The sequence below is a fragment of the Peromyscus californicus genome, unplaced genomic scaffold (genome assembly GCF_007827085.1).
Source record: "Peromyscus californicus insignis strain IS unplaced genomic scaffold, ASM782708v3 Scaffold_12__1_contigs__length_115047231, whole genome shotgun sequence".
Classification (NCBI taxonomy): Eukaryota; Metazoa; Chordata; class Mammalia; order Rodentia; family Cricetidae; genus Peromyscus; species Peromyscus californicus.
This window is the reverse complement of record NW_026294413.1, coordinates 4822534-4839472: the sequence shown is the minus strand read 5'-3', so window position 1 is coordinate 4839472 and position 16939 is coordinate 4822534. Positions and strand designations below refer to the sequence as shown.

Sequence of the window (16939 nt, the reverse complement as noted above, 5' to 3'; positions counted from 1 at the left end):
TAAGAAGCCTGAGCCATTAGGCCAAACAGTTTAAATAATATAAGCGTCTGTGTGTTTATAAGTGGGCTGTCGGACTGCTGGGGCTTGGCGGAACCTGAAGAGAAAACTCTCTAGCTACAGTCCGCTTTTTTGTTTTGTTTTGTTTTTTGTTTTTTTTTTTTTGAGACAGGGTTTCTCTGTGTAGCTTTGCACCTTTCCTGGATCTCACTCTTTAGACCAGGCTGGCCTTGAACTCACAAAGATCCAACTGCCTCTGCCTCCTAAGTGCTGGGATTAAAGGCATGCACCACCACTGCTCCTGCTTTCTTATAAATCCAAGGACCACCAGCCCAAGAATGGAATCACCCACAGTGGGCTAGGCCCTCCCCCATCAATCATGAATTAAGAAAATGCCTACAGGCTTGCCTGAAACCTGTTCTGATGGAGGCTATTTTCTCAATCAAGGTTCCCTCTTCTCAGATGACTATAGCTTTTGTTAAGTTAACATAAAACTAACCAGCACACCTTTCATCAAAGAAGCTTTTTTGCAACAAACAGAAATAATTACATAAAGCCACAAGTTGTCAAAACACAGATTAATTTACTATGAGTGCTACCCCCAATTAGTAAATCTGTAACAACACTTACACTTAATACTCAGGGAACAAAGTAAAAGAGGGATGCAAAGATTGTCAGAGCCAGAGGACCCTGACATCTGCTTAAGATAGTGTCTTCTACAGAAAGAAAAAAGAGAGAGGGAAAGAGAGAGAGAGAGAGAGAGAGAGAGAGAGAGAGAGAGAGAGAGAGAGGTGGGAGTGGGTAGGGAAGAAGGTAGGTAGGACTAGGAGCATTTGGAGGGGAAGGAGGGAGAGGTGAATGTGATCAAGACACATTGTATAAAATTGTTAAAGATTCAATAAAAATACTATATTTTTTAATATAGGATGGGCTTGGGAGAGGACTCAGTAGGATCTAACTGTATAAGCATGAAGACTTGAGTTTAGCTCCACAGCACCCGTGTAAATGCCAGGCAGCAAGCAACCAGCCTACACTCTCAACACTAGGGAGGCAGAGACAGGGGAATCCTCAGAACAAGCTGAATAGCCAGACCAGCTGAGTAGGCAAGCTCTGGTTCAAGTGAAAGACCCTGTCCCTATATGGATGGTGGAGTGAGATCAAGGAAGACACCTGAAGTCAACCTCTGGCCTCCACACACATGCAGAAACACAATCACATGCACCAGCACACAAGCCCACAAACACACTAAAACATATATACAGAAACAAATACATGCAAAAAGAATTGTGTTCATTATTGATTTTCCCTCCCTTGAACTACTTCATTCCCAGCACAACCCAAGGCAGTTTATAACTCAGTGAAGACTACTTCAAAGTTCTAGAGTCATTAGTAAAGACAGTTACATTCTTGTTGGCTTCAAAAGGTGTCATTGATGATTAAAAATAAAGTGCACACTCATCCTCAAGAGTCACGGATGCTTTGTACCCCACTGTCTCTGACCTCTTAAGAGAAACTGCTTGTCAGATGTTTATTTAAAACCCCAATCGTTGAGTGAGGCAGGCACCGGAATACAGACCTCAGTGGTTTCTCTGCCTGATGTTTCCTTCCTACCACTCCTCCTACTCTTTGTCTTGGGATGAGTGAGAGATGAATGGGACACAGCTGTTGGTAAATGTTTGTAGAGTTGAATTTTTTAAACTTACTTGGTCTTATCTATGGCTTCCCAAACAGAACTTTCATATATATCAGAGCATCAGCTTTTGAGACATGAAAGTTTCAAATGCTCTGAAACTCAACTAGTCAAATATTCAGCTTAAAAAAAAAATAAAATAAAGGTTTTAAGGGAGAGAGAATGCCATGTGTGGCAGTTTGAATGAGAATGTCCCACACAGAGTCACGCATTAAATGCTTGGCTTCCAAGTGGTTGTGCTGTTTGGGGTGATTATGAAACTTTTAAGGCCAGGAGCCTCACTACAGGAAGTACCTCACTGAAGGTGGGCTTTGTGAGTTTATAGACTCTCCACTTCCTGTTCCCTCTCACTGCTTCTGGTACCAGGTGGAGATGTGATCTCAGCTCCCTTCTCCAGCTGCCAGAACTTCCCTGCCATTGTACACATCTAGCCCTCAGGAACCAAAATCCAAAATAAATTCTTCTTTAAGTCGCCTTTGGTCTAGGTATTTTATCACAGCGACAGAAATGTAACTAATTCACCTCACGTGTAAACAGGAAAGGTGAAGAAGAGATGTTTTTTAAAATACCCTTTGGAATTTTATTTTTCAGATTACAATAGGTAAAGGCACAAATCTTAGACTGCCAAAAATTGGAAAAGTTACAGAGATGAACTCATTTGTAGTTCTTAAAATCATTTATGTGTACATATATGTGCATGTATACAAACATGTGCAAGTGTGTAAAATGTGGATTGTAGATCCTCAAGATAAATGTTACAGATTGTGGCCACAAGGTGGTGATACAACATAATCTTTATTTTTCTCATGCTGGTAAAACTAAAAGAAAATAAACCAGGTTGTAAATCAAGGCAATTTTGTTTCTATACTGCTAAAAGACTGACCTTTGATCTTCCTTCTTGCAATACAATGATAACTCTGACCTATATATATCAAAGAACATATATTTTATGAAAATTGTATTTTAAAAATAATTTATGTAACATAAATGCAAGTTTACTTCCCAGTTCTAGAGTCCTGGCGTCCCCATATTCTAGGGACCCTGCTGTATATGTATGGGGGTCTTTTGGTCTCCAATCATCATTCTCATAGTATCAAATTGAGTCTTTACATCAGATGGTTTTCAGTCTTTCTCTGTCACTTCTCCTTAATCTCTTTTTATTATTATTATTTTTTGCACTCTAATCTTTTATGCTTGTGTTTAATCTAAAATTTTGCATAACATTTAAGAAGTATTACATAATATAACAGCTTTTTCTTACCACCATGGCCTTCCAGAGTTAAGTTTCTAGACTATATCGACATCATAACCTGTTAATGCTAATTAATATGTATGTGTTGTATCTGTAAAATTTATATTCAGACAAAACTTCAGTCACACATCTTCACCTTTGTAATATGTATAAAGTCCATGTTTAAACACAGACTGAATTTTATTCAGGGCTATATCAACAATTCTGACTGATGAACTTATCTACCTATAAGAAATTAAATTGTATTCTCCCACACTGATGTGGTTACAGGCAGTCATGAATAAGGATGTGTGTGTGTGTGTGTGTGTGTGTGTGTGTGTGTGTGTGTGTGTGTGTGTGTGTATGAAAGGTTATCATTTAGGAATGCATTCATATTACAAAACATCTTACTGACAAAGAATTAGAGAGAGAAAATTTTAAAAAGAGGAGAAGCTATTGAAAACTCCCAGAATCCCAGAACTGAAGGACTAAGGCTTGTAGACTGATAGAGTTCATTCAGCACCGCAACAGTGGGAAACCAAGATTTTACCACAGCCCATCATGGGATGCTTCAGGACACAGAATGTGTTTTTAAAAATGTCTGAAAGCTTAACAAGAAAAAACCCAAAATTTAGTGACATAAAGACATTAAGAGTCGTATGGCACTGGACTGCTTCCCAACAGCAAAGGCCAGAAGACAATGAAGTCCGTTCTTCAGCTTCCACAGGGAGTGATTCCTGTCCTTGAATCCACACTATGGCTACCTGAAATAAAGAAAGGTAAGAGAAAATATAATAGAATTCATCAGGCTAAAAAAATTATTTTCTTCACCAGAGCAGGGAAAATAGAAAACTACAGCTTCCTCACAGACCTTGGAAGGAAAAGAAACAATGCCTCATAAAAAGAACCTTGTTTTCTAGGGGGGGGGGGTTAAAGAAGGGGGCAGGAGAGGAGAGACATGCCCAGCTCAGCAACAAAGGTAAAAATGAGGCATTTTTTCACCACACAGAGACAAAAAAATATGTGAACAAAGAACTGCAGAAAATGCACCACAAGGGTCAGCTGTGACGGTGCTGAGTGGTGCAGAAGGAGCTATGCAGCCTGACTCAAGGAAAAATCATGGCACAGTATTTGGGGGTACAGAGAGAGGTGGTGGGAAATTAAGTTTGAATCTATCATAGTAAGAACCTACGGTTTTCTAAACATTTTTAAACAGGAAAAAAATGAGATTGCTATCCTAAAACGTGAAGCGCTCTCCTAAAATGAGCTAAATGACTCTAAAGCACAGAATAAGAACAGGAAGGCCAGAGCAGTGTGGCTTGTCTTTGTCAATCTCAGACGTCATGAGTCCAAAGGGATGGACGTGGGCGCAGATGGGCACAGCTGAAGCTAGGACACTACCTTCTCCCTGAGTAATGGAGAACATTGGAGACCTTTTTAGTTGCAAGAAAGGAATTCTCAAAGCAAATACTTAAAGAATCTGTTCCCATAACCTGTTTTTCTGTTTGTTTTCAGTTTTTCAGAAAATATTTTTTTTTTAGCAGTCTGAAACAGGCCTGCTAACTCCTGCCATGAAAGATTTCAGTACTAGAGAGGTTTCTGCCAGAGAAATGAACATCATAAGAAGAATTTACTGGGAAAAAATTTCAAGAACTTAGCAGTCTGCATAGCAATGCTCTCCCCACTGTAAAGTCGTGTGTGGCTTTTCAATACAAGGAAAAGAAAATATATTTTATGACATCTTCTACTCACAGCTTTTTAATAATTTGATAGAAATAATTTCATAAATCATATGAACCCTCTTACAAAGGGTTCTTAAAAATTAATGTCATTATAATATCATAGTCATTTGTATTTTTAGGAATTTAATATTGAAATTGTGACTACGATTAATTCCATGCTCATATATTTAAATAAAATGTATTTTTGAAGAAGCACTGAAGCTATGTGTGTTGAATTTATCCATGAATAAACCAAATAGTTCTAAAATTGGTGGTTTTCAATTTTAATGAGATGGGAGACGCCCTGATAAACTTAGCATAACCATGTTATTATAGAATCAGAATTACTGTTGCAGACAGGTTCTACTCAGAGTCAGTCTATGGGTGGTTCCTCCTTTACTTCCTTGCTTCTTGAATTCTTCCCTCCCCCCTCCTTTTATCTCCATGTAATATTGAATGTTAACTTTGTCGAGACAGTGTGTTCAATAACAGGCTCATGAAAAGAACAGCCACATTGATTATCTCCATTAATTACTGCTGTGCTGGGGATGTTGAACATACCCCCAGAGGTCTGCATGTTAAAGATTTGGTCCCCGGGGTTATACTAATGAGAGGTGAAACCATTACAAAGAGAGACTGATGGGAAAATCCTAGGTCATCAGAAATGTATGTCTTTGAAGATTGTAAAGAACTGTGGAACTTTGAGGATTTTCAGCCCTTTCTCTGTTCTGGTTTGAGATGTAACTGTTTTGTAATTACACAATTTTCCACTATGGTGTCCTGACATCTGCTACCTTCACTAGAGGTCAAATAAGAGAGATTTCCAATACAAGACTGTGAACCATCCAAACAGTGAACTAAAAATAATCAATTTTTCGTTAGAATCTAAGTGCCTTGTGTATTTTGTTGTAGTAACAAGATGACTAATGCAATGAACTAAATGAATGGGTTGATGATAATCCTGGTGTGGGATTTTGAATGTAATTAGTCCCCATAAGTTCATTGGGAGTGTCACTATTAGGAGGTGTGGCCTTGTTAGAGGAAATGTGTCACTGTAGAGACAGGCTTTGAGGTCTCATATATGCTCAAGCCACACCCAGTGTCTCAGTTCACTTCCTGTTGCCTGCAGATCAAGACGTAGGACTCTCAGCTCCTTCTCCAGCACCACCATGTTGCACCATGATGATAATGAACTAAACCTCTGAAAATATAAGCCACCCCAAATAAATATCTTTCCTTTATAAGAGTTGTCATGGTCATGGTGTCTCTTCACAGCAATAGAAACCCTAACTAAGACAAAGTTGGTTCCAGGGGCTGGGGTATTGCTGTGATAGGCCTGATCATGTTTTTGTTTGGAGGAATTTGGATATTGGTACTTTGGGTTAGGAAATCAGTAGAATGTTTCAAGTACTGCTTAATGGGCCATACTAGTAGGAGCATGGAGGATTTGAACTGTGGGGCTTGGCTTAAGAGGTTTCAGAGGAGAAGAATATCAATGTGTGGCCTAGAGATCTTTCTTGTGATATTTTGGTGAAAAATGTGGCTGCTTTTTGCCCTTGTTGCAACAGTCTGCCTAAGGCTAAAGTGAAGAGATTTGGAGTAATTCCATTTGCAGAGGAAATCTCAAACAACCTAGTATAGACTCTGCTGTGTGGTTATTAATTAGTGTTAAGTCTAATGAAGATATATAATGAAAAGGAGCAAGCTGAGCAAAGTAAAATACAACATGTACAATTTGAGGAGAAAAGGAGCACCAGGAAGTAGAATGGAGCTAAGTCCTATGTTCAAGGGGATAAAAAGATTAAGAAATGGAATAAAGGGAGTAGTGATCTCAAGAGCCCACTCAGCTAAGTTTCCAACTTGTGAAAAGAAATTAAAGAAAAGCTTAGAGTGGTGTCTCTTCACAGCAATAGAAACCCTAACTAAGACACCTTGCTATACCTCTTTTAGAAAAAATTACTTGTTCAAGTGACTGGAGATGTGGCTAGACAGTTAAAAGCACTTGCTACTTTTGCAGAGGACCTGAGTTCTGCTCACAACCATCTGTAACTCCAGTTCCAGAGGACCTGAGTCCTCTTCTTATTTCCATGAGCCCTAGGCATGCACATGTGCACTAGCATAGATGCAGGTAAAAAGCACATATGCATAATAATAATAATAATAATAATAATAATAATAATAATAATAAATCAAGCCTTCACCAATCTTCTGACATCAGTGGCCTCTCTTTTTACCTTGCTATTTCCAGACCTAGTAACCTAACATTCTCAGCCTTTGGTAAAATGCTTCAGCTCACCAGCCAGGACTTCTGTGAGGCCGCTTTTCCATCAAATCATTGTATGTTTGGCTTGTGTTACTAGACTACTACAAATTGATTAAATCTTCCACAAAGTAAAAAGAAAACAATGTATATGGTAGAAAACATATTTCTTTGAAAACTAATTCAAATACTCTTTTGAGATCTTATGGAGATTAAATCTTCAAAAATTTGCTAATTCACCAAAATAGACTGAAAATATGGGGGACAAAAATGGCAGAACTAGAAGGCTAGCCAACAGAGAAAGACAGAGAGAGCTAGACAATAGTCATGCTTCCTAAGAGTCTGCTCTGTTCACACACTGAGATCCCAATTAGAACATACATTACAAACATTATGTAAGAATTATGAAGAAAATTAAGAATTATGTAAAAAAAAAAGCCTTTAAGAGAGTCTGGCAGAATTGACAGAAAACTATAAAAATCATTTAAAATGCTTAAAGTTTATATGTACCCTTTACTTGAAGCATCCCCTTAACTAACCCCTGAGGTTAACCAACCGCCCATGGTAACATCTGACCCTAGAATAATAAGATCTACTGTCATAGTCACTCTACCTCTCAGTGCTTGCTCATTAACAAATAGCATGGTTTTTGTGTTGAAACACACAGTCCGTGCAGTAGATTCCAAGACAGACCTTGAGAACTGGAACCTTTGAGAGGACTGGGTTATGAGGGATGCCCTCAAACAAGTTATTAGTGCCCTTCCAGAAGCCTGGGAAAATGTGTTTATCTACCTGACCATGAAAGTATGGTGGGAAGGGGCCCTCTTAGGTATGCAGAGCCCTCAACAAAGCTACTGATACCACCTGTAGAAATTAAACAAACAAGCTGCTATTGTTTATAAGCCACCAGATTGATATATTTTGTTTTAGTGATCCAAATAAAATAAAATAAAATAAATTCATATTCAGTTTATTCAGACTTTGTACTGGGCTGTATTCTGAGGTGGTTGCACAAAAAGAAAAGGCAAGTTCAGATGTGGAGGTACATTCCTGTACTCCAGTACCAGAGAGGTTGACCATGAGTTCAAAGCTAGCTTCAGCCACAAAATGGATTTGAGGCTAGCGTGGGATATTTGATACCCAGTCTCAATATACATCCCTATACACCCACATACAGAGACAGAGAAAGGGCAGCAACGAGGAGAAGACATGGAATTTGTCCTGCCTTGTGAGGCTTAAAATTGCTCATTGTAAGCCATATGCTATCGTGTACCTATTTTTATATTCAAAACTCTGAGTATTTTGAGATCCCTATGGAAGCATGCATGGCATTCCTATTGTTGGTTGTTTTTACTCTTTTATTGGAGGGTCTGCAACCCAGCTCCCAAATAAATATCAGGCTTATTCTTAATTATGAATACCTGGCCTTAGTTTGGCTTAGTTTCTTGCCAGATTTCCTTAACTTATCCAGTCTACCTTTTGCCTATAGGCATTTCCCATTCTATTACTTCTATAAATCTTACTCATACTCCTCGGCTTGTTGTGTATGTAACTGGGTGGCTGGCCCCTGGAGTCCTCCTCCTTCTCTGGCTCCCAGATCTTAGATCTCTCCTCCCAGTTTTTTCCTTCTATATATTCTCTCTGCCTGCCAGCCCTGCCTATCCTTTTTCCTGCCTTGTTATTGGCCAGTTCTTTATTAAACCCTCAGGTGTTTTACACAGGCACAGTAACACAGCTTCACAGAGTTAATCAAATGCAACATAAAGAAAAATAGCACACCTTAAAATAATATTCTACTGCACATTCCCTTTACTGACTATGTCATATTCTGTCAATCCTACAGTCTACACTTGTTTAGTCACTCACCTATAGGTGAATTCAATTTCCCCACCCCAGCCCCTTTGTAACATATCTTAACTCTGTGATATTCCTTTGTATGTAGACTGTTTCTTTTAGACTGGTGCTACTTAAAATGTGACCCACTACACATTGTTACCACCCACAGTCAGATACAACTGTGTGTAGAATAAATTCAGTCATGTCCCAGAGCACAATTGTAGTACCTTCCATAGTTTGCAGTAGGACTTCCTCAAGGAGGGGATCATTCATGAGTTTACATCGCAGCACAGCTCTCTAAGTCTGGATTGAGTGGATAATGTAAGCATGAACTGAGTAGATCATACACACACAAGTTGGGTTTCTGGGTAGAAATGTTAAGAGGAGTGCTGAGATCCTGAGGGCGCTGACCCAATGAATGGATTGACAGCTGGGCTGATTCGTGATGTGATAACAGTAGTGGGAGAACACTAAAAGTGAGGGGGGCCTAGCCACCAGGACAAGGTCCTCGCGCGCTATGCCTTGGCCTGAACTCTTCCAGATTCTTTCCCCCTGCTTCAGTCCATCATGAGATGGAAAAGCTCCCCTGCGATGTCCTTACCCCACCCAAATGCTCTGCCCAGCATCAAGGAGCCAAGCTGTCATGGCTACACCGTGTCATGGCTACACCATCTGAAATTGTGAGCCAAAACAAGAATTTCCCTTTTAGTTTGTTTTACCAGGTGGTGAGAAAAGCAACAGTACACAGGATAGAGGACTCTTACTTTGCTATGGACACAGGATAGAGGACTCTTACTTTGCTATGGACACAGGATAGAGGACTCTTACTTTGCTATGGACACAGGATAGAGGACTCTTACTTTGCTATGGACACAGGATAGAGGACTCTTACTTTGCTGTGGACACAGGATAGAGGACTCTTACTTTGCTGTGGACACAGGATAGAGGACTCTTACTTTGCTGTGGACACAGGATAGAGGACTCTTACTTTGCTGTGGACACAGGATAGAGGACTCTTACTTTGCTATGGACACTAGACTGCTTTCCAGGGTTTGTTTCAATGTACTTACTTGTAGCATCTTAACTTTCATTATTTTTCCCATGCCTTTTCTCATTGGGGCGTACCTGTTTATTATAGTTTGATTTCGGATATGATTCCCAGGCTGTGTATATCATGAACTCATTTAATGCACATGAATTGATGGTGTTCTGGAGGCCTAGAAAGAGAGTAGGAAGATCCAGTGGGCACCAGCATTCCTCACTCTCTGATTGCCAACCTGGACATAGATGGCCATTGCCTCACACTCCTGCATGGCACTGCCATGTCTTACCTCCATGATGGAGTGCACCCTCAAGTCACCAGCAGCAGCAAACCCTTCCTTCCTTCCTGAAGTTGCCTTTCTCAAGTATTCTGTCACAGCAAGAGCAACAAAATAATCAAAACATGTACTTCTGGTAAGCTGGTGCCAAATGGCAGTTTTGAGATTTATTTTAAAATTTCATTTAAGTGGTTTTTTTTTTTTTTTTTTTTGTGGAGAGATGAGGAGCGAATGTGTAAAAAGTAGACAAAGCCCTGAATGTGTATCATTGACATGGACATGTCAAGGACTCCAGTGCCCCACACCCATAGAGATAACAAAGTCTTCCCCACTGAAAGACCCGGAGGGATGGCAAAGACCTCCTCTGAATGTCCAGTGTGTATAGTATTTACGAGTGATTGACCAGTGCATGCCAAGTCTAGCAACTGCAGCTTCCTCCTCCCTGATAACTGTAACCTAGGCTGCTCCCAACGGACTGGCTGGCCACTCTCCCTGTGCTGCACAGAATGAGCACACAGAGCTTCCGTAATGCACAGTAGATACACTCTAGAAGAGCACACAGCTCACCAACCTCAGGTTCCCACACACGTGTCTGTCCCGGCTTCATTCCCTTGCTAACCCTGGTCAGGATTCCAGGAGCAAGGGGCACAGGTCATTTTACCTTTTACACTAGAACTACCTCAGGCCCATGTGTAAAGTTGGATACTTGGAGCATCTTTATTACCTCCTCCCCTGACATACTGAATTTGTAGTGTTCCCTGTCTATGAGCTGTGAGGTTTGTTCATCTCAGCTCCCCCTTTGCCAGCTCATGTTGTTTCCTGTGCATGCAAACCAACATTCTGCCTCAGGAGGCTCCAAGTGCACCATTGTGGTACTCATTCTACACATAATTGTCTTCTTCATCGAATCTGGGCCCTTCACCTCTCTCACAGTCCCTGCTGGCTCACTTCTGGGAGGTGACAGTGCCCCTTTTTGGGTCTCCTTCCCTGCACTGACATCCAGAAGGCCTCCACAAAAGAAGCTGTGGCTCTGCCATCTGTTCCTCATTGCAAGACTACAGTCACCTCATTTATTTCATCGGCCTTTCTATTTGGTTCTGAGGAGAAGGTCAATTTCCTTCCAGCCTTATTACACTGGGAGCAGAAGTCCGTACGTGAAATCCAGATGAGTGTCACTTTAGACACATACATACTAATGATTGGAAAGATATAGATAATATTAGCATGGGCCCTGTGCAATGAAGACATGCAAATCTGAGAAATGCTCCACACACACACACACAAAAAAAAAATAAAACAAAACCCAGATGAATATGAATATTAACTGTTGGGATTTGAATGTCAAATGTACCCTTTCAGCTCATGAGTTTGAATACTTGGTACCCAGATGATGGCACTGATTGGGAGGGTTGTGGAGCCTTTAAGAGGAAATGGGTCACTGGGAGTTTTATAGCTTGGTCCCACTTCCTGCTCTCTCTGCTTCTTGACTGGTGATACAATCTGACCTGCTGGTCCTGCTCCTGACCCTGCCTTTCTCTTGTGCTTCATGCTTCCTCCCACCCTGATGGAATGGTCCCCTGACCTGTAAGCTAAATAAACACTTCCCCCTTTAAACTGTCTCTTGTCAGCACTAAAAAATATATATATATATATATATATAACAAACACACTAGCCTACATCCAGATCCAGAAGAAGAAGAGCCCATTCCTTCCTCCCCTGCAGGACCTTCTTGGGATAGTGTGGGGTCCATCCTCAGTGAAGAAGTCACTGCCGGCTTCTGTTACCTCAATAAGAAGGGGAGCCATGGTCAATGCCTCAAGGGGTCTTGGTGAACCCCAGGTCAGCTTCTGTCTTTGGGGTTGCTATCATGTCACCTCCCCTGCAAGAAGCTCAGCATCTCCCACCAGAGATGGCTTGTTTTTATTTGGTGACCAACCCTATCTGTACCACAAAATTGATTTTAGTAAAAACCATGAGGTAAGTAAATTGAATTTATTTCACGTGTGAATTAGAGCATTGCCTTATCAAACTAAAACAGGACATCATTCATTGAGCACTTTTCTGTAATTTATTTCTTACTGGCTGCTTAAACACAGGCCCTGTGCTAGCACTGATGTTGGTGACACGGATAACAAATTCCAACTTTTCCTAACCATTTAAACCTTCCTCTTGAGCAGCTCCCACAGAGCTGATCACACACACACTGAGGGCTGACACAGAACTGAGAGGGCTGTGAATCTGCTGCTAACGAAGCACAGGAGTTCCTGAAAGACAAGTTATAGATGGTGGTTTCCAGGCTTGAAGGGGAAAGCAGGGGTGCCAGTCAAAGGGCACACATCTCCGTCACAGATGAAGAAAGTCTCAGAGATCTGTGTCTGGGGTGCTGACTGTAGTTAATAAGATATTGTGCTTGCAAATCACTAAGAAAGCAGACCTCCAATATTCTTACCACAAAAATGACAAGTACATGTAGTATGAAATATTAATTAGCTTCAGTCAATCATTCCAGAGCATACAGTATAAATATATCAAAGCAAAGTCATCAAACATTATGTTGCATACCATAAACAAAGACAATTTTCCAATTAGAATAAATAAAGACAAATCAAAATGTAAATAAGGATGATTTGTGAAATGTTGTTTAACTACATACACAGAAATGATAAGGTAACATAATGTATTAGATGGTGAGCTAGATTCAACTGTAATGTGTATATATGTCAAAATATTATGTTGTCTATCATAAATATAATTTTATACTATCAAGTTTGAAAAATAAATAACTTTGGAAAATGTCCACATATATTCAGTTAAACTTAGAAGTAATTGAATATTTTTTCCACAAAGCGTCATTCTAACACTGATACTGTTTAGAACTACAGACACACAAAGATACTATAAGCAGACTAAGGGTCAGCTATTCCTCTGGTTGATTCTAAAATTGTCTACACAGGACCCTTGTGATTGTGTAGAGTTCCAACATCTACCTCCTGATCACACTGAAAAACTAATATACCATAACCATAACTTGAAACATCTTGTTCAACCTAGCTTCTGCCATCACTGGAACCTCTTTGGTGGCCAAGGAAGATGGCCACTTCCTTCAAGCCAACAGAGGTACCTCAAAGTGTTGAGCTGGAGGGAGCAAACAATCCTATCATGCAAACAGAGTGAATCTGTCATACCCAACCTCTCAAGTGACTCTCTCTCTCTCTCTCTCTCTCTCTCTCTCTCTCTCTCTCACACACACACACACACACACACACACACACACACACACACACACACACTGGTGAGATGATAAATGGCTAGTTAGACTGCTGGGAACCTTTTACTTAGCACATCTCTTTTCAAAGTGATTGTCTTCTTTTTTTTTAAATAAATTGTCATATTTCTGTATCAATGACACAGTTTCACATGAGCTGGAATCTCTCTAGATACCTGTGCCTTCAAACAACCTCAGAAGGTTTTTCAGTGAAAGGGTATCTTGGTGAATGGAAGGCCAAAGAATGCCACAAAATCACACCATGCAACAGACTTCACGCAAGAGATTTATTGACTGCCTCTAAGTCAGGATGGAAAAAGATATCAGGCCATGATTGTCTGGTCTTTATAGGACATATGGAGCATGTTCCTAGGAAAAATATGTAACCATAGTGATGGTGGAAATGTCATATTGGCTGTTAGTGATGACTGCTCCCAAAGGTGAGTTACTGAAGGGGGTTGAGGGCTGGGGGAGCACCTGGTTCTGAAATGTGGACAGTTCACAGTTGACCAACACAGAGGATCTTGAAGGTTAACAGCCTGGACCAATAAAATACTCGACTAGTACACATTGGTGGGGTAATAGTTCACTACTTTTCAAAATATAAAAATAACTTTAGCTTCTGAAAAAAAAATTACAGAACCTACTTCTAAAGAGTCCAATGCATATAAAAGAAGCAGAGATAAAAGCAACATTCTGAAATGCCATTACCTGTGATACAATCAGAAACATTTAGGTTTTCATGGAAACAGAATCCTGTACTTTTCAGTATAAAGTACTAAATATAATTTGTCTGGATTCAATGAAAGAAAAATAAACAGAAGTGGAATCTGTGAGATCATTTAACCTTCATGTAAATGTTTCTTCCTTCCATGAGATGTTTTCCAACCAAAGGCCCCTCTAAAATTAAGGAAAGCTGCTGAATAAAACATTGTGAGTAGGGAGTCATTATCTCTGATTAAATGCACAATATGATTTTAGACAGTGCCAGCCAATTACCTGCAGAGACAGATAAATGCATTAGTAAGTTCATTCTTCCTATTTGCATTAATATCTTGTAACCATAATTCCCAATGCCATTTAGCATTTGTTTCCTAAGTAGCTATATGCAAGGCTACACCACCAGGGCAGAGTCTTCATCTCCACAGTCCTCATTTGTCCTCAACTCTGATTTTTGTCACCTAATAATTTGCTGCAAAAGGCTATACCAAGGCTGTGGGCAAGCCTGACTGTTTCCTTTATATTTGGAAGCAGGATCAGCTTCACTACAGTACACCCTACGTGGCAGTGCAGGGTCTCACACTGGGAAAGACCTCCCACTTGGTTAACGTTCAAATGCTACTGTCTTGAAACTCCCAATTTTTTCTTTTTAAGCCAAGAGCATCTTGTTCTCATTTTGCTTTAGGCCCCACAAATTATGGGGCTACTTTTGGTTAGGAGATGTTTGGACGTAGCAGTTCTCCATCACTCTTTCCGTCAGAACATAGTGCAAATACCTTCTGGAATTCCACATTACCAAGACAAATCAGAGGTCAGCCAGATGCCCCTCCCTGTTTTTGTCATTTGGGATTGCTGCCTGATGCCCGCAGCAGTCCTTCATTGTCAAAATACAACCACTTAACCAGAACACATTTGTGTCCAGCATTCTATATATCATAGGTTTTGAGACCAAATATGTCCCTACCTCAACCTGCCAATGTGTTTCAGAGAATTGTGCTTCTGTAATATATTTAGGAACTTTTGCTTTAGGAAAGAAAGAGGCTGACCAGTTTCCATGTGTTCTGTATTAGCTGCTTTCTTCCCTTGGACCTCAAATCTCCATCCTCGGGAGTTCAAAACCTCTTCCTCCAGAGCAAGCAATGAGATCTCTTAGAAAAGCAAAACAGAACCCCAACCCCGAGTCCCTGTCCAGTTAATTTATGGTAGAATTCCTTCAAAGAGGGTTGTGCATTATTAGTACCCTGGCTGCTACGGAGTGTTGGTGGCTTCCCGCTATTCCTAATCTCTTGGCTCAGCAATAGCCATCTGTCATTTCAAGTCTCATATCACACATGGAACCAATTTCTGCTCTAAATCGCCCCTCCACTTCTGCTTTAAATAATTAGAGTGGGTTCTCTTTCTTTGGCTGCCTCTTGCCTAACACAGGCAATCATCTCAGCACTGGCAATCGCTTTGCACATACTGTTTACATGATTTAAATCCTGTGTCTTTTCTGAAGCTTTGACCACCTATCAGTTGCCCCAAAAGAGGAAAGTCTCTCGGCATATCAACTTATCTGTCAATTGTTCCTTATATTCCGTCATTTAAAAATACTTTAATACTTACTAATGTATTATTCAAAACATGAGATTAAAAGAGTTGCTCCTGAAACTCCAAGCCTATTACTACACAGAGAATGGCAGGATCTTTTCCAAGTTTGAGTGGCCTGAGGCTCCAGGGGAAAGTGTGGTTTGGGTCTGCACACGTCCTTTCTGTGAGGACTTGTTTTTTTTTTCCCTCTGGTGTCTGCCCTTCTCATCTTGTCTGCTTTTTCTTCCAAATATTGCTCCACTTTTCTGGTTCTCTGGTTTCACACTTCATTTTCCCAGTAAGGGGCAAACATATTCTTTTTCATGGTGTATGTTTGTGCATGTGAATTATTTGGCACGCACATACATAGATTTCTGTGAAATGTGTAAAGTGACTTTCTAGTTTCTCTGTTCCTTTGTCTGTTTTTATGCTATGGAACTCTTCTATTTTAGAGCACTAACTGGCAAAATCATCAGGCTTAGACTTTGGAGAAGTCATTCCTTTACGATTGTTTTTCATTTTTAGGTTACTATTTATAAGCTTTCTACTTCTTTCATTTAATAATTCATAGTTCATATAGTATAACATAGTATAATAATTTCATAGTTTGCATGGTGTAATAATTTCATAGAATTGAATCTTTATCAAGATTTTTCAGATTTTCATTGCTGTTATCCTAATTTAATTTCAAATGTGAAATTCTTTCTGCATTTACTCCATATATGTTTCTGCATAAGTAAAGAGAACCCATGCTTTGTCAATTTCAGTGCTTGTTATACTTTATTACAAACATTAAACTTTATAAAATACACATTTTTACTCTGAACATATTACTAAAACATGCTTATGTTATATTCCATGTGAAAATGCAAGACGTGCAAAGGAAAAGATGGCTCTCCTTTGCCATCCCCTTTCCTTCCTGAAGATAAGACTGTGGGCCTGGGGTTGTCCTATTAAAGTCTTCTCATTTGTGAAGACACAAACACACAAATCCAGACGGCTATGTTTACTTTCTGCTTTTATGAAGAATGGATACACTCTGCTGGCTGCTCTTTAACTTCTAGTTTTCAACATCAAGGCAACTGAATTTCCCATGAAATTAATATGCACACATTTACTTTATTCTATGTGGAAATTGCATGGTGTTTTATTAAATGTATATGTCACAAACATTCATTTTATTTTTACTATTGAAGGACCTAAGAATTTCCACTTTTAATATAAACAAAATCTGCACAAAGGTTATCCTGTGTAGTTTTAAATCTATATTATAGAATCCATCTAAGAATATTGCCAGGAGTCTCCATTTTTCTCATTAATATTTACTACC

At 39.8% G+C, this 16939-nt stretch overlaps 1 non-coding gene across 1 annotated transcript; it reads left to right on the top strand.

Annotated features, from left to right (window-relative positions):
* Positions 1-11223: 11223 nt before the first annotated feature.
* LOC128108149 (U6 spliceosomal RNA) lies at positions 11224-11330 on the top strand. Its single transcript, XR_008217354.1, has one exon. It is a non-coding gene; the product is annotated as a U6 spliceosomal RNA (small nuclear RNA).
* Positions 11331-16939: the final 5609 nt, after the last annotated feature.